At 39.5% G+C, this 21,647-nt stretch overlaps 1 long non-coding RNA gene across 2 annotated transcripts in view; it reads left to right on the forward strand.

Annotated features, from left to right (window-relative positions):
• LOC147574229 (uncharacterized) overlaps positions 1 to 21,647 on the forward strand; it is a 64,248-nt gene that overhangs the window by 14,035 nt on the left and 28,566 nt on the right. Inside the window, exon 1 of one of the 2 annotated variants that reach the window (XR_015244036.1) lies at positions 21,510 to 21,619. The exons of the other annotated variant lie outside the window; for it this stretch is intronic. This is a non-coding gene — a long non-coding RNA (uncharacterized LOC147574229). Of the gene's footprint in view, positions 1 to 21,509; positions 21,620 to 21,647 lie in introns of those variants that run through there. 2 annotated transcript variants of the gene reach the window in all.

Consider the following 21,647-nt stretch of genomic DNA (forward strand, 5'->3'; position numbering starts at 1 on the left):
GTTAGCATGAGGAGAAAGCTGAAGTTGGAAAGTGGCTTGCTCTGCTTCCATTTGACTTGGTACAATATCCAATACAGTGATTGTTCAGCAGTGACAAAGAGAAGCGTGTGGATGGATTGGCCTTAAGCAGTGGTCCTGGCTCCTGTGTGGCCTACAGGGCATCCTGGTAAGAAAGGACAGAAATAGAGAAGAGTCTCATAGAAACTAAGAGGCTGCAGTATTTAGAGAGGTTGGCCTAAATCATAGACCCAGCGATTATACCAGCACACTACCTGAAGGGCAAGTAAGACCTGTCACATCCCAAAGGGGCCCTCAATGGCTACCAGTCCACAGAGATGCCATTCTGCCACAAGGCCAAATTTGCATCCTGAGACCCCACAGGCCTCTTCTCTCCTTGACACTATGAGATCACAAATCCTTCAATACAGCCAGACACTATTTTGAAGAGAAACAAGGGTAAGGAGGAATCAATGTGGAAGATTTTTGCACCTACCCAGAAGAAAATGTATTATTCAACAGTGACTGCTGAAACTGAAAAAGGTTGTTGCCTTGAATTGACAAGCTTAAAGTTTAGGGTTTTTTTCCTCCCACTGTGGAAGCTTACAAGGAAAATTATGTTCATCAAAGAAAATAAAGAGGAATATATTCTTTGCATATTGGAATCATAATATGGATAAAATTTTTGACCCCACTATATGAATGTTTATAGGGGTATTTTTCCAGGTTGTTTTTTCTCCTGATGTTGTTACCCTTTCTCAATTCGCATGTATTACTCCTTCTGAAATGAACTGCAGTCCCCATTGTATTGACCAAGGAGGCTCCAAATGCAAATACCAGCTTTGTCTATTCTGGAATTGGCAGGAGTAAAGCATGAAGCAAGAGGCGGTAAGGTTAAGAATAGGTTCAGTTCTTTGTAACCACAAGAAAATGCCCACCCAGCCATTCTGCCCTTTTTAATTTGTTCCTTTCCTCTAAATGCAGTTACTATGATCAGAACCATAGAAAGCCATGTGCACTGAGACCGCCATTATTCACCACTGTGACCATTCCCCTGGGTAACACAAAACATTTAATAGGCTTGTCCCAGCATCTAATAACAGAGGGAAAACACATCGCAGATCACGATAATGATTTTGTGTCTTTCTGTAATGATGAAAGAAAAACCTGATCCCGCATAATAATCTCTTTGTTATTCATGAAACTTAAATGGCATTTCCTCATGAATTTTAAAGTGCCATTCTTTCTCTCACTACTTATCCCGCAATTCTATGTGAGCCTTTTCAGAACATCATTCTCTTATCTCTTTCTTTCCTCCAATGATATAATTATTCTATCTAAACCAAAAGGCTTTAGGATGTTGTTTTTTTACTATATTGGCAACAAAGCTGGTCTAAGTTGACATTAAATAACCTGGAAAGATCAAACTGTGCACTTAAGATTTCTGTACTTTTTTTTCTTGTATGTACGTTACTTAATTTTAAAAGTAGTTCACTTTTTTTTTAGGGGCGCCTGGGTGGCTCAGTCAGTTAAGCGTCCGACTTCAACTCAGGTCGTGATCTCACAGTTTCTGAGTTTGAGCCCCGCCTAGGGGCTCTGTGCTGACGGCTCAGACCCTGGAGCCTGCTTTGGATTCTGTGTCTCATTCTCTCTCTGCCCCTACCCCACTTGTGCTCTGTCTCTCAAAAATAAATAAATGTAAAAAAAATTTTTTTTAAGTAGTTCACTTTTTGATATTTATCTGGAACATCATGCAATCATAAATTTGTGCCATTTTAAAGAAATAGTAATTAGTAGCATTCATGATGTTACATCATTTTGTTTGGTGTTCTAAAAGTTAGGGAATAGTTTGCAATGCTTTTTCTTCTTATTCCTTATTAGTAGGCATAATTCACTTTGAAATTTAGTCCCATATTATTTGTAGACAAATAATCTCAAAATTATATACAACTAGGCTAGATTTTAAGCTATTTAAGGACACAAACTGTCTTACTTATCTTTGCATTCTATGAAGTATCTAATGCAAGGACTTCCAAATAGAAGACTTTCATAAATACTTGCTTAATAAATAAAAAATATCTTGTGCAGAAAACAAATCAGTGTTCGCTAGGTCTGGGGTGGAAGGATGGAATTATCTGCAAAGGGAGTGTAAGGGAATTTTTACAGTGATGTTAATATTCTACACATTGATTGTGGTGGTGATTACACAACCATATGCATTCGTCAAAGATTGCACAATGATAGTCGATTAATTTTGTTGCATGTAAATTATCTTGGTAATGCTGATTAAAAAAAGAATCTTGTGATAATATCATAGTTTCTTGATAGGAAATAACTAATGGGGTGCCTGGGTGGCTCAGTTAAGCATTCAACTCTGGAGTTTGGCTTAGGTCATGATCTCACAGTTCGCGAGTTCAAGCCCTGGGTCAGGCTCCACGCTGAAAGCATGGAGCCTGCTTGGGATTCATTGTCTCCCTCTCTCTCTGCCCCTCCCCTTGTTATATTTGCACATGTGTTCACTCTCTCTCTCCAAATAAATAAATAAACTAAAAAAAATTTTTTAAGAAATAACTAATGACACATGCTGTTAACAAATAACTAGCACATTCTTTACATGAACAAATAACCTGGTTTTAGATCAACCTTGAAAATTCCTAATTTCTTGATTGAATGACCAATAATTTACTAAATACTACTATATGTCTGGCCCTATACTATGCCATTTTAATTTTAGTCATTTTTTAAATTATTGCACAAACAAGTACTGCCAAATAAGAATTGTTATTTCTATACTATACTAAGTATAGTATATTTTTATACTATACTAAGGCTCAGAAAGTTTAGGTAAACTTATCCAAAACCAGATATTTTAGTTTTTAAAAAAATCAGTGCATGCATAAATATAGTTTCAAAGAAGCTAAGCTAAACACTTATTTGTAATTTAGGAATTCTGAGGAGTTAGATGATTTTGTTCAAAAATTAACTATAGTATGGGATGCCTGGGTGGTTCAGTCAGCTGAGTGTCCAACTTCAGCTCAGGTCATGATCTCACAGTCACGAGTTCAAGCCCTGCATCGGGGTCCACACTGACAATGTGGAGCCTACTTAGACTTCTTTTTCTCCCTCTTTCTGTCTGCTCCTTCCCCCTCATGCTCTCTCTCTCTCTCTCTCCCTTGCTCTTGCTCTCTCGCTCTCTCTCACAAATCAATAAGCATTAAAAAAATTAACTATAAAAATAAAAATGTTAATTCATCAAATAATACTTTGCTTACTCTGACAGACACTGTGCCAGATATTTCAGGGAATGTAATGCTGAGCATATATAGACTTTGCTTTCAAAGTACATACCATATCACATGGATATGAGATGCATGAATAAATGGCAATAATACCAGGCAAAGTGCGGAGCTAATATAAGATAGAAATAACCTTGCACTGAAGAAGGAAGAAATACCTTCAGTTTCTGCTAAGTTGATTAATTTTAAAATGTTTTAATGTGTATTTTTTGAGAGAGAGAGAGAGAGCTGGAGAGGGCCAGAGGGAGAGGAAGACACAGAATCTGAGCTGTCAGCACAGAGCCTGACACAGGGCTTGAACCCACAAATAGTAAGAAAATGACCTGAGCGGACGTCATCACCCAGGTGCCCCTAAGTTGATTAATTTTAAAAATGCAATCAGCCACCAAGGGGAATTTAGGAGAGGTTCAGGCTTAGATGGTTTTGAGATGAAAAAGAAATACAAAAATTTTTCTCCTTCCCTTGCTCTATTTATTTATTCTCAGTTCAAAGTTAATCTGACAAACAACTTATGTGTGTGCATTGTAGGGTGCTAGTCCTTAGACTTTTACTTGAATACCTCTCTGACTTCACGTCTCTGCTTAGGTTTCCTTCACAGGGACACAGAGAGGCCTTTACTGACCGTGTTACCTAAAAAAGCATTTTATCAATCTCTATCTATCCCCTCCTTTGTTTTTCTTCATCATTTATTGCCATCTGGCATTATGTTAAATCTTTCTTTCTTTCTTTCTTTCTTTCTTTCTTTCTTTCTTGAGAGCTAGAGAGAGAGAGAGAGAGAGAGAGAGAGAGAGAGAGAGAGAATCTTAAGCAGGCTCCACAGAGCCCAACGCAGGGCTCCATCCCACAACCCTGGGATCATGACCCGAGCAGAAATAAAGATATAGACTCTTAACTGACTGAGCCACCCAGGCAGGCCTGTTAAATATTTCTTATTTGTTTATCATTTGTCTCCTCCAGTAGTATTTAAGCTCCTCGGGGAGAGTCCGTTTGTCTTGTTCACTGTTGTGTCTCCAGCACCTAGGTTAGTGCTTCACATTCTTTGTTGAATGAATTAAGGAATGAATTTTAGACAGGTCTTTCTGACTGCAATATCTCCTCTTCATGTCTTTTAGTCTTCACTTGAAATTCTACCAATTTTTCACTTTATGGTTACTTGACTTTTGTTAGATAATAATATTTTAACTTATTTGAAGTAGAAACATACTTTTTTTGCAGTAAGGCACACAAGAGAAGAGTTTGAACTCAAAAGTATGTCTATGTTTTATGCAATTTTTCTGAAACTGAATTGTGAGAACTCTTCTTCTTCTCTATGTGTTAGCCTGGGTTTTCTAGAAAACAAAACCTAAGACAAAGTTTAGAGAGCTAATTTTTATTGCGTATTGGAGGTGTGTGGAGAGGGGAGATGAGTGTAATTTCAGAGAAGGAAGAATAAGGAGGAAAGGGCCACAGCTTCCTGGAGAGACACAACTGGCTGCTCAGTCATATGAGATATCTCTGTATGGATCTTAGAACAATCTGTTGGAAGGTAGGGAATAAGGGCAAAAATTCCTCTCCCGTGCGTTTCTGAGTTGTGCTAACTGGTTTCTACAAAAAGCCCCTGGGAAAGCCAGAGACTGCATGGGTCCAGTCAGGTGGACCAGGTTCTTGAAACTGCTGTGGAGTCCCCTACTCCTCACTGCCAGCAATTTGCCCCACCCCATTCCCATGGCTATAAAGCCCTTGACTCTGCTATCATCTCTTAATGTGTGTTTGGCAAGGAAGTAAGCCGAGTAGCCAAGACCTGGGGGCAAGTGGAACCAAGCAGAGCCAGTGATGGCATAAACTCCCAGAAATTATTCAGGGCAATTATTTCTAGCAGCCAAGGCTCCAGCCACATGTGTGATACGTAGCTATATCTAGCCTGTCTCCAAGTGCTCACTCCTTGGTGTTATTTCCAGTCTAAATTCCCTAATTCTGCACCTCATTTGTTCCACATGTCTACATCCTCGTCCAAAGTAGTGGGTTGTTGTTGTTTTTTTTTTTAACTTTGAGAATTTTGTTCAGCAATTTGAAATGAAGAATTGCTTTAAGCCCTATGCATGATATAGTTAATCTTGAATGTCCCTTGTTTTTTAGATTGGGAATCATTAATTCTATCAGCAGATATTTATTAAGCACCTACTATGCGTTAAGCACTGTTCTAAGCACTGGGACAATCAATAGTGAATAAAACAGTCAAAAATGACTGCATCATGCAGCATACATTTTAGTGAGGGGAATGAAACAGACAACAAATCACAGGAACAAATAAAGTATTACGTTGGATGATGATAAATGTTATGGAAAAATAAAGAAAGGAGGTTTTCTTTTTAATTCAGTGATCTTTTGCATAGACAACTATGAACCTTCAGGGAAAAAGAGAAAGAAGAAGTGAATGAAGCAGTTAGGGAACAAAGAGTTCTCTGGGTTTGGAACTCTGGGTTAGGCCTATAGACAGAGAGTAAGGAAATAGCCTAGGGGTTGTAGAGCATCATGGCTTCTCTGTGCAAGACACAGATCTTTTTTTCTTTAACTTTTTGATGCATCATTTTAACTTTTTTAAGTTTATTTATTTTTTTGAGAGAGATAGAGAACAAGTGGGGGAAGGGGCAGAGAAAGAGGGAGACAGAGAATCCCAAGCAGACTTCATGCTCAGTGCAGGGCTTGATCCCACAAACTGTGAGATCATGACCTGAGCCAAAATCAAGAGTCGATACTTAACCGACCGAGCCACTCAGGCACTTCTAATTTAATTTTTTTAATGTTTATTTATTTTTGAGAGAGAGACAGAATGCAAGCAGGGGAGGGGCAGAGAGATAGGGAGACACAGAACCTGAAGCAGGCTCCAGGCTCTGAGCTGTCAGCACAGAGCCCCACATGGGGCTCAAACTCACGAACCACAAGATCATGACCTGAGCCAAAGTTGGATGTTTAACCAACTGAGCCACCCAGGTGCCCCTAATCTTATAATTGAAGTGTAGTTGATATTATGTTAGTTTCTGGTGTATAACATAGTGATTTGACAAATTCTATATATTACACAATGCTCTACCATGGTAAGTGTAGTTACATCTATCACCATACACAGCTACTGCAATATTATTGATTATATTCCATATGCTGTAATTTTCATCCCTATGACTTATTTATTTCATACCTGGAAGTTTGTACCTCGTAATCCCCTTCACCTATTACATCCACCACTCTCCTCTCTAGCAACCACAAGACACAACTTCTTAAAATAAATTTCTCCACACAAATTATAGACAGGACCCGTTGCACAGAGCATTGTATCCATGCATGGGAGATACAATTGCTGTTAACTCAGTTTTGCTTCACAAACATATTACATGAAGTACACACAACATAGAGCTGACAGTTCCATCTATAGAACTGAGATACAGTTACCCATAACTCCCAATTATTCTTCACTCCCGTAAGAAGTACATGAGCTACAAAACTGAATAAGATACAGAGAAGCAACACTTTATTCTCCGAGAATATTTCAGTGCATGCTGCACAGTTTTATATTACTTCTTTGTGCCAGATACAAATACTGGAAAGTAAGCCCTCGTCTCCAAGTAGAGTACCTGAACTGTCCTTAACCACGGGAGGAACTTGGAAAAACTACAAAAGGACTCGGCCAAGAGAGCTTGGGGAAGAATTCTCATGTGGTAAATATTATGTTGAAATTAAATTAAGTGGAGATGGAAGACTTCAGAGAATCAGACAGCAGATGTCAATTATTGATGAGTGGTTTGATAAAAATGAGGATCTCCAGGGCACCTGCGTGGCTCAGTCGGTTAAGCATGCAACTCTTGATTTCAGCTCAGGTCATGATCTTATGGTTGGTGAGTTCAAACCCACATCAGGCTTTGCACTGACAGTGTGGAGCCTGCTTGGGTTTCTCTCTCTCTCTCTCTCTCTCTCTCTCTCTCTCTCTCTCTCTCTCTCTCCTTCTCTCTCTGCCCCTCCCCTCCTCAAAAATAAATAAATAAATAAATAACAAGCTTTTTTAAATGTTAAAAAAAATAAAAATGAGGATCTCCAAGTAAAACTTCAATTAAGTTGGACATGTGTTTGATCTCAGAGCTGTAGAGCTCAATGGTCTTAACCAGGTTAGATGGTCAAGTTTCATGATGTCAGGACTCAAAGTAATGTTTGGGTGCCCAGAAACCGAAAAGTACAAATACTAAAGGTTACCCCATTAGACCACTAGGTAGATAATTCACCCTTGCTGAAAGGACTCCTTCATTTTTTTCAACTAATTACAGGTGCTTAGAAATTACTTAAGCCAGGGACTTTGCTAGCTGTTGGAGATACAAAAGTGAGCAAAAATTGAGCTGGGCCTCATGGAGTTTGTAATTACAATTATAACTTTAACACAGGCCATTAAGAAAAACTCAGCTGAGTGCTGAAAGTATGTACCTGGAGGATAGACATGGGAAGTGAGGCTTAGGCTGAGATGTGTAGGCTGGGGTGGGGGGGAAGAGTAAGCAGAAGAGTGAGCACTCAAGAATTTATTGGTTGTTAAGGATTTTGGTCTTTTTTCTAAGACCAGTTGGAAAATCATTGCAAGTGTGTTTGTTCGTTTGTTAAGTAAACTCTACTCCCAACTTGGAGCTCAAAGTCACAACTCTGAGATCTAGAGTTGCATGCTCTAATGGCTAAGCCAGCCAGGTGCCCCCCATTGTAATTTTTTAAGTAGGAGACTTGAATTTTGGGAAAAAAAAAATCACTCGATGTTGATGGAGAGCAGATTGTAGATGGAGAAGAGAGCGTTCAGAAACACCATTTAGGAAGCTATGGTAGCAATTCCAGGCAAGAGACAATAGCTTTGACTAGGGATGTACTTCACTTCCTCCCCTGAATGGCTTAAAAAAACATTTTTTTTTTTTTTTTTAGTGTTTATTACTTTTGAGAGAGAGAGAGGCAGAGTGAGCAGGGGAGGGGCAGAGAGAGAGGGAGACACAGAATCCAAAGCAAATTCCAGGCTCCGAACTGTCAGCACAGAGCCCGATGTGGGGCCCAAACTCATGAACCCTGAGATCATGACCTGAGCCTCAGTCGCATGCTTAACCGATTGAGCCACCCAGGCGCCCCAATGAATGGCTTTTTAAAGTGAACTTTATGGGGGTCCCTGAGTAGCTCAGTTGAGCAGCCGACTTCAGCTCAGGTCATGATCTCACAGCTCATGAGTTCAAACCCTGTGTCCAGCCCTGTGCTGACAGCTTAGACACTGAAGCCTGCTTCAGATTTTGTGTCTCCCTTTCTCCCTGCCCCTACCCCACTTGTGCTGTCTCTCTCTCTCTCTCTCTCTCTCTCTCTCTCTCTCTCTCACAAATAAACACTAAAAAAAATTATGAAGTGAATTTTATAAGCCTTTCTCCTTCTGTCTCCATCTCCTTTCTTTCCCCTGATCTCTTTTTAAAAGCCTTGTTTAGGGGCGCCTGGGTGGCGCAGTCGGTTGAGCGGCCGACTTCAGCCAGGTCACGATCTCGCGGTCCGTGAGTTCGAGCCCCGCGTCAGGCTCTGGGCTGATGGCTCAGAGCCTGGAGCCTGTTTCCGATTCTGTGTCTCCCTCTCTCTCTGCCCCTCGCCCGTTCATGCTCTGTCTCTCTCTGTCCCAAAAATAAATAAACGTTGAAAAAAAAAATTAAAAAAAAAAATAAAAGCCTTGTTTATAAGGACATCCAGCCGTTAAAACTGTGAGGTCACAACCCCTAAAATGCACATACCTAAATGTTTTTCAATGTCTTTGCCTCCATTTTTACTGATTCCAACAGATGATCTCCACAAGTCTCCAGGCACTCACTGAGGTCATTTCAGGCTAATATGTGTCCTTTGAATGTTGTTTTGTTCTAAATAAAATAATTGAGAAAATGTACCATAAGAGTTTTTGTCAATTAAATGGAAGGTGATCTCTCCTTTTTGAGAGATGCTTTTTAAAAATCTTGCCTTATATGCCATCACATACACCACCTGCTTATTATGGGTACTGTAAGAACTAGGGATGCAATGGTGAAAAGTACGTAGTCCCTGCTGTCACAGAGCTTATATACTAGGAGGGGAGGCAACTAGAATAAAACATAAGAAGTACAGGGGAGTAAAGAGACATGATTAAATGCAGTGTATTATCCTAGACTGGATCCTGAAACAGAAAAAGGACATTAGTGGAAAAATTACTGAAATCCAAATAAAGAGTATAGTATAGGTAATAGTAGCATATCTATGTTCAGTTTTAGTTTTGACAAATGTGCCACAGTTATGAACATGCTAATATTAGGGGAAGTTGGGTAAAGGATATATGGGAATTCTGTACTATCTTTGCAACTCTTCTGAAAATATAAAATTATCCCAAAATAAAAATTTTACTAAAAATAAGGAGGAGAAAAAGAAGAAGAGCAGAGTGATTTGGGAGCACCCAACCTAATTTGATGGTCAAGGAAAGCTCTCAAAGAAAGTAATATTTAAGCTGAGAGCTGAAGGACAAGTAGAAGTTAACCAAACAGGGATATAGGCATATATCCACAATAGTATGTATGTAGAATGTTTAAAGTTCCAGAAGCAAGAGAAAGCATGACAACTTCTAGAAACTGAATACAATTCAGTATGGCTGGAAATTAGAATAGAATGGGGTGGGTGAGAAGGAAGGGAATAGATAAGATAAAGCTAGACTGGTGGACACAAAGGGCCTTAAAAACCATGTGTAGGGGGCGCCTGGGTGTCTCAATCGGTTAAGCGGCTGGCTTTGGCTCAGGTCATCATCTCAGGGTTCATGAGTGTGAGCCCCACATTGGGCTCTGTGCTGACAACTCGGAGCCTGGAACCTGCTTTGGATTCTGTGTCTCCCTCTTTCTCTGCCCCTCCCCCACTTGTGCTCTCTCTCCAAAATAAATAAACATTAAAAAAAAATTTTTAAAAACATGTTGAGAAGTTTGCACCTTAGGCAATTCCAAGAAGAAATAAAAACTACTAGTAAATATATATATATTAAAAGCTTCCTTTATTGGTAGTCAAAGAAATGCAAATTAACTGGACAATATTTTAATGTATTCAATTACCAAATACTTTTTAATTAGAATATTCTCTGCTGCTAAGGGTATGAAGAAGGAGTTTCTTATACTCTGCTGGTAATAGTAATCTTTCTGGAAAGCTTTTTGGCAATTTAAATACAAGGTTCCAGCAGTATTCAAATAACTTTATCCCTTCAGTTTTATTTCTGGGATGTTATGTTAAGGAAATAATTAGAAATAGATCTTTAAAATAATATAAAAAGACATCCTCATCATAACAGTATAAAACTTTATACAATCTCGGTGCCAAAATAGAAACACAGGGGCATCTAGGTGGCTCAGTCGGTTAAGTGTCCGAGTTCAGCTCAGGACATGATCTCACAGCTTGTGAGTTCAAGCCCCATGACAGCTCAGAGCCTGGAGCCTGCCTCAGATTCTGTGTCTTCATCTCTCTCTGCCCCTCCCCTGCTCGTGCTCTGTCTCTCTGGCTCTCAAAAATAAATAAATATAAAAAAAATAGAAACATAATTAAATACATGATTGCTTCCATATGATGAAATATTATGCGAGTATTTAAAATAACATTTAAGAAGAATTTTGGAGCTTTAATGACATAGATTATAAACATATATGCATATAATTCATAGATGTGTATATAAGAATGTCTGTAAACAGAACTGGCTACACAATTTGCAGGGCTCAGTGCAAAATGAAAATGCAGGACCTCTTGTTCAAAAATTGTTAATTCCAGGGTGCCTGGGTGGCTCAGTCAGTTGAGTGTCTGACTCTTGATTTTGGCTCGGGACCTTGTTCTGTTTGTGTGGCTTGTCATGCATTTCTGCCAGAGTTGCACATACACACTCGTGGAAGGCTTAGTTGGCTTCTGCTCCATATCTGGCCTCAGGATCAGAATTGGCTCTTCTGTTCCTGATACCAAGAGGAATTAACTTGCCGCCTTAAACCAGACCAGGCTGGCCCTCTGGAATGGATCAGGGAGGGAAGAGAAATATGCAGACACCCAGGATCCTAACATTGTGAGATGTGATAAGAGAAACAGAGAAAAACACCCAGATTCTCAGGATGGCACTTAGGCAAACTTAATGACTAACCACAGATCACACACAGGGTAATGTTGCTCTGTCAGGAATAGTTAGAAGCCTCACCTGAGGGGAGGATGCTCTGCCCAGGACCCTCAATCGGGACTCCAACTGGGCTGTTATCTGCAGGACTTCCCCAGCCAGAAGGTTGGATGTTGTGAGTCCCTGATTTAATGTTTATTTATTTTTGAGAGAGAGAGAGAGACAGAGTACGAGCAGGGGAGGGACAGTGAGAGAGGAAGACACAGAATCTGAAGCAGGCTCCAGGCTCTGGACTCTCAACACAGAGCCTGATGTGGGGCTCGAACCCACGAACTGTGAGATCATGACCTGAGCTGAAGTTGGACACCCAGCCGACTGAGCCACCCAGGTGCCCCTGAGTCCCGATTTAATGTACTAACCCTTTTTTGTTCTTCTCTGTACTTCTCCTCTTTATGTTTACTATAATTGTTTAGTTCCATATATTCCCTTTCCCTTATAATTAATAAAACTTTCCTCCACGAAACAGAAAGTGCAGCTATAGTGAATTACTATTATTTAGAAAAGACCTGATCTCACATTCCTGAAATCGAGCCCCATGTGGGGTTCTGCACTGACAGCATGGCATCCTCTTGAGATTCTCTTTGTCCCTCTTTCTCTCTGCCCCTCCCCCTTCTTGAAATAAATAAACACTAAAAAAATTATTAATAATTCCAAGATAGCAGTAGTAAAGCCTTACACCAAATGTAAGGCACTTCTGAATGAGTCCTGCACAGGTCCCATGCCCTTGAAACTGGCCATCCTTATAGAAAAAATACTGAAAGAAAATATCCCAAAACGTTAGTAGTGATTATCTTCGGGTTTTGGCATTATTGATGATATTTTTTTTTACTGGTGATTTTTATTTCATTTCTTTTAAAAATTTCCACAGCAAACATAGATTGCTTTCTTTAAATCTTCAAATGGATCTATTTCATGAAGAAGAAAAAATATTCTATAAGAAGGAACTAGGATACAGGCTTTTAAAGGTGAGCAAATGAATTAGTATAAATGAAAACACACTTAAACAACTGTTTGCTTATAAAACAATTATATTGCTGATTCAGTTATCTGTTGCTGCATAAGATTACCCAAAAACATAAAGACTTAAGCAAAATAACAAATTTTTGTTCTGACTTATTCTGCAATTAGAGCTGGGCACAGATGGCTGTTCTGTTCCCTGTGGTATCTGATAGGGCTGCAATGTTCAAAATGGCTTCTTCCTTCATGTGTGGAGCCTCACCTGAGATGGCTGAGACATCTGGGGGCTAACTGAGCATCCTTGTTTTTCCCCGTGGATGCTGCAACAGAGTTGCTGGACTTCTATACATAGTGGTTCAGAGCTCCAGTCTTCTGTTTGTACCACGTTGGTCAATCTAAACCACATGGCCAAGCTGAGCTGATGTGACAGTAGATGACACAAGATGACACAAGACTATACCAAAATATACAGTTTATGAGGGCCACTAATGTCTGCCACAATTGCCTAGCTGTGGAGTTAAAGTTGGATTTATGGTAACAATAATGTATATTAATGATAGTATACAAAAATAGTCATAAATTGAGTTTTATTTCATATATGTATACTTTCAAGAGTTTCCAACATTTTATATAGTGCTTCACTTGAGATATACAATATATTTTGAATGTATTGACTTGTTCCTTATTCATTCATTCATATTTTCTAGGCGAAGGGGATTCAGAGTACACTTATTGTGATGAGCACTGAGTAATGTATAGAATTGTTGAATCACCATATTGTACACCTGAAATGAATATAGCATTTTATGTTAATTATGCTAGAATTAAAATTGTTTTAAATTATGCAGTTGTCTAATAGTAACTTAAAAAAATGTTTTTTAAACTGAATATAACTGACATGCAATATTACATTAATTTCAGGTGTACAACATGGTGATTCAACTTCTTTATACATTATGCTATAGTCACCACAAACATATATTGCTTTTATAACCAGTGAGAAAGCAGTACGATTCTTTAACATGCTCGCCCCGCCCCCCTCCAAAAGACCTGAAAGCAGATGGATCTACAGTGAATTGCATTCTATTTTGCTTTTAGGCTCTTTTAAAGATCCATTTGGGGCCACTGAGAATAACAGATACTTTTTTTTTAAGTTTCTACACTACATTTTTAAGTCACTGTAGAGAACAGAGCAGGATATAAAAATGAAATCAGTTGCTAAGTCAAAACCGCAAGCCAAGCTGAATCACAAATAACACATTTCCATCTATTTTTGTCCCATATAGAATGAGCCATTTGGTTGGACATTGAACATTTGCTTGTATGGTGCAATGCTGAAAATTTCTTCAGTGTCCTTAGACCCACATTCATATAACAGCCCCCAGTGGCAAAGGAAGGAAGACCTGCCAGAAGCCTATTGCATCTTGAGCACTTACTCATTCAAAGCAAGATTAAGCAGTACATTTTTTTTTTTAATCAAAAGGGGCTGCATATGGAAGAGAATAAAAGACACCTTAAGTGAGAGAGCATGAGTGGGTTAAAAGTCACACAGAGAGCATTCACGATGCAGTCTTTTAGAACTTACACAGAGAAGGCTTAACAAGTTGAGCTGTTAGTGACAAAACTACCATTCTGGCACTAATGAAGTATACAAGCCAAGGCAAATCACTTCATTATTTTAGTGCCCCAACAGACACTCTGTCTAGGTACAAAGGATTGTCCTTGCAGCCTTCAAATTTTGGTATATTCTGTGCTGTACTGCACACTCAAATAATTTCCCCCCTTGTGCAATTTCAAACAGAAGGAATATGAAGAAAAGAAAATGATTGTATCCCTTTTCTCTCTCATCTTCTATTAATGGTGTATCATGAGAAAAGCCTTTCTTCAGAGTACCAGCTAAGGAGGTGGGGATCTGAACTGAAGAAGCCAGAAGAAGACCACGTGTTCCACTTTAGGAAGGGAACGAGACCTAAAGAGGAAGATCTTGGGGGAGAAAGAGGAAGAGGAGAAGTGAGAGTATCAAAGACAGGGAGGGAAGTTGAATAGATTTGAGACAGAGAAAAGAGAAACATGTAATGCCAATGTCTGAGTATCTTCAGTGAGAGAAAAATGTTCAAGAAAATATTTACAAGATGCTGCTGGGGCACCTGAGTGGCTCACTTGGTTAAGTGTGCAACTTTGGCTCAGGTCATGATCTCACACTCCATGAGTTCAAAACCCGTTTTGGGCTCTGTGCTAACAGCTCAGAGCCTGGAACCTACTTTGGATTCTGTGTCTCCCTCTCTCTCTGCCCCTCCCCTGCTGGTGCTCTGTCTCTGTCTCTCTGTTTAAAAAATAAACATTAAAAAAAATTTTTTAAAGATGCTGCTAGTGGTGTATTATGACCACTTCTCTGTTTCCCTTGAAAGCTTCAGTAAAAAATAATTACTCACCAATATTTTTGCAGTAAGATTTCTGTTGATTGGGTGAGATGACATTTGACAATGGCCTCTGTGGGGAGTCAAAGAGGGCCAAGGAATGTCAGGTATGTTCATGTTACAGGCTAAAGAGAGCAAAGGGGAATCCTTTCTTTCGTGTTTATTTTATACAAGTGTAGGAGACGAAAAAGTTTTCCCTGACCCTCTTAGGGTCCCCGGCGGCATCTGCAATTTAAACTGGCAAAGAGACAGAGTAACAGGAGAAAAGCATACAAAAATCACTTAATGTAAGTTTTGCGTGATATGGGAGCCTTCATATAAAAATGAAGACCCAAAGAAATAGACCTGAGTACATTTATGCTAGGCTTGATGAAGAGTGGTTATTCCTTTTTGTTGTGAAAAAAGGGACTGAGATGGAGATCACAGTGCCAATCCTAGTTTAAATAGAACTGCCAGGGAAGACTTCTCTGAAGAGTTAATATTTAAGTTGAGGAAGTCACATTTGAGGTCTAAGGAAGACAAAATGCTAGTCAAGTGAGATGACAGGGAAAAGCATTCCATCGAGGGGAAGAGCTTATATGATGGGCTTGAGAAAGGAAAGTGGCTTTTTTGAAGATGGCATTACAATAATACCTACTTGTCTGTGGGGATACATTCCAAGACTCCCAATGGATGCCTGAAACCACAGATAGTACTGAACCCTACATATACTGTATTTTTTCTTGTATATACATACATATGATAAAGTTTAATTTATAAATGAGGCACAGTAAAAGATTAACAACAATAACTAATAATAAAATAGAACAATTATAACAATGTACTGTAATAAAAGTTATGTGAATGTGCTCTCTCCCAAAGTATCTTTTTTTTTTTTTAGAGTGAGAAAGGTGCGAGCCAGGGAGGACAGAGGGAGAGAGAGCAAGAATCTCAAGCAGGCTTGAGCCCAATGCAGGGCTCAATCCCACGACCCTAGGATCATGACCTGAGCCGAAATCAAGAGTCAGCCACTCAACTGACTGAGGTATCAGGTGCCCCTCAAAATATCTTATTGTACTATAGTCACCCTTCTTCTCATGATAATGTGAGATGATAACATGTTTACGTGATGAGATCAAGTGAAGTGAATGATGTAGGCACTGTGATGTAATGTTACACTACTATGGACCTTCTGGTTTTCTGTCAGAAGGAGGATCATCTGTTTCTGAGCCTCAAGTTAACAGTGGGTAACTGGAACTGTGGAAAGCAAAACTGTGGATAAGAGGGGACTATTGCACCTGAGAAGTGGGCCATAAGAGGTTGGAATTCAATTCAGAAAGTTGACAGATGGGCTCTGATTGGTCCATTCCAAGCCATAAACCAACCTCTGTCAGTAAGGTACTGTGAATAACATGGGAGAAACTAGGGTGAGGTGCTAAGAAGACAGGAAGGGAGATAAGAACCCAGGAAGCAGGGTGACTCTCCTTCACATTCCATAGAAGAAGGACTTGTAGAAATTGATTTCCTGAGGGTTCTGTGAGGGTACCATCTTTTTCTATACCATCAAGTAAGAGTGACTTGTGATTAGTGACATCAGGACAAACCATTTGAAACAGGAGCAGTGGACTGAAAAAAGGGGTCTAGAGTCTTATACCATCAACTATGGGTGATACGCTCTGCTGACGACAGGGTTTATGAGACAGGCCATGACCCTATGCACTGCTGACTGAGGAAGTATCCTTCGTGCAGATCCCCACTGTCTCTAGAATGGAGTTGGAAGACCTACGTAAGAGGAGACCTGGGAAAGAGACCTTAGTTTAGCCTCAGGCTAAAGCCACTTTACCTCCACACAGTTTACAAGGAAATCCTCCCTAAATCTGTTTTCAAATGGATTGGAACTTGAAGGGGAAGATAGGGGAGAGATCAGCCCCAAGATCTCCAGCAGGTGGATCTTGGTTAGATATGTAAATATCTTGAAATAGAGTTCTATTAGTTCAGACTATTAATTATAAAGACAAAATTCAACTCAAACCAGCTTGAGCAAAAAAAAAAAAAAAAAAAAAAAAAAAAAAAAAAGGTTTATTGGCTCACATACTGGAAAGAACAGAAGTATGTGTGAAATCAAAAGTTTCTGCCTCGTACATCTCATCTCTATCTGGCTTGGCTTCATTCTCTCACTTCATATCCTCACTCTTGGTGCTTTTCACCCTTCTCCATGTGGTAGGGAATAGCCCAGTAGCTCAAGCCTATGTCACAGCATATCTACCCCACTTTTCTCTCCAAACTTGTACACATCAAATTCTAAGGAAGATCTCTGGTTGGCCATCCTTGGTCAGTCCTAAACTCTGAACCAATCACTCTGGAGGGACTCTAATTGGCCAGATCCTAGTCATAGGACCACCCATGAGGCCAAGGCTATCAGAGTATTGTGACTCAAAGTCCTATGAACTAGCAAGGGTTACTTCTCCAACACCAAGAAAGACAAAAATGACAAAATTCAGAACAATAAGGAAAGTTAAGGATGAAGTATTTTTATGCGAGCAGCAACAAAAGAAGTGTAAAAATTACTCCAATCCAGAATGGCCTTCCTCTACCAGCATTCAGTTAAATTGCTCTTCTCAAACAGTAACTTTCTCATGAAATAAAACTCAGGGTATTGAGAAAATGCAGCAGGACAGGAAATAATCTTATTCTCCTCAGAAATGTAAAGAAGGGAAAGAACTGGATGTAGGTTCCCACCTACAAGGCATTGAAAAGGACAGGTAAAGCTCTGGATCTTGGGACTAAGTTTACCTCCAGAAGGTAGAGTAAAAGACCGCAAGCTACAATCCAAGAAAGCGTGGGCCCAACACAAAGAAGTTGGAAGGTCTCAGATGGTAGATGTTGCATGTTTCTCCAGGTAGATTTCCAAATAGTGAGAGTCACCTATCTGCGAGGTATTTAGGCTGAGATTATAATGCCTACCTTCAGTCCTTGGTCTGATAAGAACAGGGACTGATAAGAACAAGGCAGTGCCTTCAGGTCTAGAGAGAGTATGGTTCTCAGCAAATTTCTAAGTCAGGGATTCAGGCACAGGGAACAGATAAAGGTGTAATTACAAGAATTGATTACCAGAAAGTCTGGTCTTGGAGACAATTCAGAAACCCGTTGTTGGAGCATGAGGTTAAAGCTGGTCTAAATAGTGTTTGTAACTTCTTGTGCCAAGTTCCTGGGTGATAAGCAGGAGTGCATTTCAGAAGCTGAGATTTATTTTAGGGGCCAGGTTTATTTAGGGAGAGGGAAGATTAGAAGTGGGAAGTCAGGCAGGTTCTGACAGGTACAAGGAAAGATTATTTACTATGCAGGTTTAATTGAACGTGTTTTGATCAGATCAAGTTCCAGAGCTGTATCAAAATATTACAAGGAAGATATTTTTTAAAAGAGGTACGGTCCACATCTGATTTGAAGCACCCAGAGCTATGAGAATACCATGATCAATAAATATTAGGTACAATGTTGGGGCACATTTGGATAAGAATAATTTGAGATCTTATATTCATCTCTAAGATGTGCCTCTCTGTGTGAAGCTGTATGAATAAAAATGTGTCTTCAGTTTTACTCACAAATTAAAAATACAAACATACCTCCAGTAATGTAGATAATGCTGTGGGTTGAATTTTTTTCCTTATTAAATTCTAGTTAAGCCATCCATCACTTCAAGAGACAATTTTCTCAAGTGTGCTACTCTTAAAACCATTGAATTTTACTTATTCTCCTAGATCATGAAGAGTTTTGACTCCTAGGGGAAAATCTCATGCACGTGCCCATCTGTTCCTTTTTTTGGTGGGGGGAAGAGTTTTCTTCCATCCTTTCTATTTGAAAATTATTGCTTTCCCATTCCATGAGATTCTGATGGGTCTGTCGGTTACATGGGCTTATGACCTAGGCTGCCCAATCAGAGTACTTAATTCCCCTAGACACGCAATTGGTCCAGGATGGAGCAAGTGACATAATCTAAGTTCTTTCCAAAGATTGATGTAAATCTGGAGGCAGCAAGAGTCCCCCTCTTTTCTTTGGAATTGTTCACTGTGAAAATACAGTAAACCTGGGCTATTTGGTGGATTATCTTTGCTCCTATATGAAGAACGCCTGCCTGAAAATGAAGCCACACAGAGAAAAACAGAGAGACAGAGAGAAAAATGTGGGAGAGATCTAATGACATAATTTGCACTCTAGAACCAATTATGCTCAAAGCAGGCCCTATTCATTGGTCTTCCCATTTCTGGGAACCTATACAATTCTCTTTGTTGCTTAAATTAGACTGTGGAGTTTCTGTCACTTCCCATTGAAAGACTCCAGACATTTAAAAATCAACAATCCAACCACACAGAGTCTCATGGTACTGTTGCTAGCCCTGGTCACCACATGAATACTGACCAGAGGTAAGTTTTACTCATTTTTACTCTATTGGAGGAATATTTGAGAAACAATTTTGTGTTGTGTAATTTTCACTTTTTGCCTCCATTGTCTACTTATTGGAATTGCATGCAATGAGGGCATATAAAATAGATTGAAAAATTAATGGGCTTAGTTTTAATTTAGCACAAGGGAATTCATATCAAGCCACAAAACTTTAGACATGAACTTGCTTTTCTGATCATCTTTTAAGTTTATTTATTTATTTTGAGAGAGAGAGAGAGAGAGAGAGAGAGCACACACAGTAGGGGCAGAGAGAGAAGGAGTGAGAGAGAATCCCAAGCAGGTTCCACACTATCATCACAGAGCCTGATGCAGGGCTCAAACTCACGAACTGCAAGATCATGACCTGAGCTGAAACCAAGAGTCGGATGCTTAACTGACTGAGCCACTCAGGCGCCCCATTTTCTGATCATCTTGATGACAATGTTTTGACAGAATTTAGTTCATGTACATGCTTGCAAGTAAGGACTAATCTTGCATGATGTTAGAGTAGATTACCTTGGGAATCAGTGAAGTTTCTTTGTATTATCAGGCATTTGAAAGAATGTATAAAAATCACATGACAAGGGGTGCCTGGGTGGCTCAGTCAGTTAAATGTTTAAGCGTCCCACCTTAGCTCAGGTTATGATCTTGCAGTTTGCGAGTTTGAGCCCCACATTGGGCTCTGTGCTGACAGCCCAGAGACTGCAGTCTGCTTCAGATTTGTCTCCCTCTCTGTCTGCCCCTCCCCTACTCACGCTTTGTCTGTCTCTGAAAAGTGAATAAACCTTAAAAAAATTTTTTTTAAAAATAAAACTTCATTAATTACACAAAATAAAATGAAGCAGTTTTATCTATACAGATTTCAAGATTATCTTTTCAGCGTGAATGAAGACTTATTACAAGGTTTCCTTCTAGAAACTAACCTATTAATATATTCATAGCATTGTCTCTCAAAAAGTAGTTAAAATAAGAAGAGCTATTTCACTAGATAGAATATATATTAAAATGAGGGGCTGTTGCAGACCCAAAGTGCATATTTTCATAAATATAGATTTATTCAGGAACTTTCTCTCTGGAGATTTTTAAATTAAATGAATATCTTACTTAATGTGTGGAGAATTAAATTTTGATGGTGGAGTAAAATTATTACTGTATATTGCATTTATAGTTGGAATAATTTTAATAGACTAGAAATCTAGATGATGATAATAAAAGAAGGTAAGTTTCACTGGGTGCTTTGTATATGGCAGATACCTTCTAAACACTTTGTTTCTCTCATTTAATCTTCACAGCAACCCTATGAGGTAGGTACTATTATTATCCCCATTGGTTTTTTTTTTTTTTCCTTTTTCATTACCATTTATTTATTTACTTTTGAGAGAAAAAGTGTGTACAACCTGAGGAGGGGCAGAGGGAGAGGGAGAGGATCCTAAGCAAGCTCTGTGCCCAGCACGGAGTCCACCACAGGGCTCCATCTCACCACCTTGAGATCATGGCCTGAGCTGAAATCCAGAGTTGGATGCTTAACCGACTGAGCCACCCAGGCACCCTGTCCCCATTATTAAGATAGGAAACTAGTAATTGGTGGAGATAGGATCAAAATCAGGCAGCTGAGCTCCAGAGTCAGCTCTCTCAATGACTAAGCACCTCCTCTAGGTACAGCCCTAGCACAACAGAGAGAATTTAAAGAAATAACAGACATTTCCCTAACTTCCAATGGTATCTATTTGCATTCTTTGGTTCAAGAAACAGAAACTAACTCTGGCAACTCAAGCAGAAGAGTGTTTATTGGAAGTTAACGTGATGAACTTACAGAACCCATAGAAAGGCTGGAAAAGCAGGCTTGGGTTCAAACTGGAAACAAGGCAGATCTAGAGGGTCAGAGGCACGAACTGCAGGGAAAGCTTGTGGCACAGGTGGTATGGTCAGGATCCCTCTCGACTGGGATACACAGACTCCAAATATTTGCAGTCATTTCCCATGGTTTAGGACAGGAATTACAGGGGGTGTTCAATTGGTTTAGGTTGGAACCGCTTGAATCAGGGAAGAGGGTGAGAGCATACTTACTGAGGAGATTATATTCTGTAGAGGAGAGGTTATTGCTATGAGAGCCAGATTTCTGGAGTTTAATATTAGCTTTACCACTTACTTAGTAACATTGGTAATTTATTAATTACCAATGGCTCAGTTTGCATATTTCCTAAAAATAGGGATAAGAGGGGCACCTGGGTGGCTCAGTCAGTTAAGCATCTGACTTTTAATTTCAGCTCAAGACATGATCTCAGGGTCATGAGATGGAGCCCTGAGTCGAGATTTTCTCCCTCCATCTCCTGCTGTCTTTTCCCAGCTTGCGTGCACATGTGCGTATACTCTCTCAAAAAAAAATTT

The sequence above is a fragment of the Puma concolor genome, chromosome E1 (genome assembly GCF_028749965.1).
Source record: "Puma concolor isolate L17-30 chromosome E1, mPumCon1.1.hap2, whole genome shotgun sequence".
In the NCBI taxonomy this organism is placed as follows: domain Eukaryota; kingdom Metazoa; phylum Chordata; class Mammalia; order Carnivora; family Felidae; genus Puma; species Puma concolor.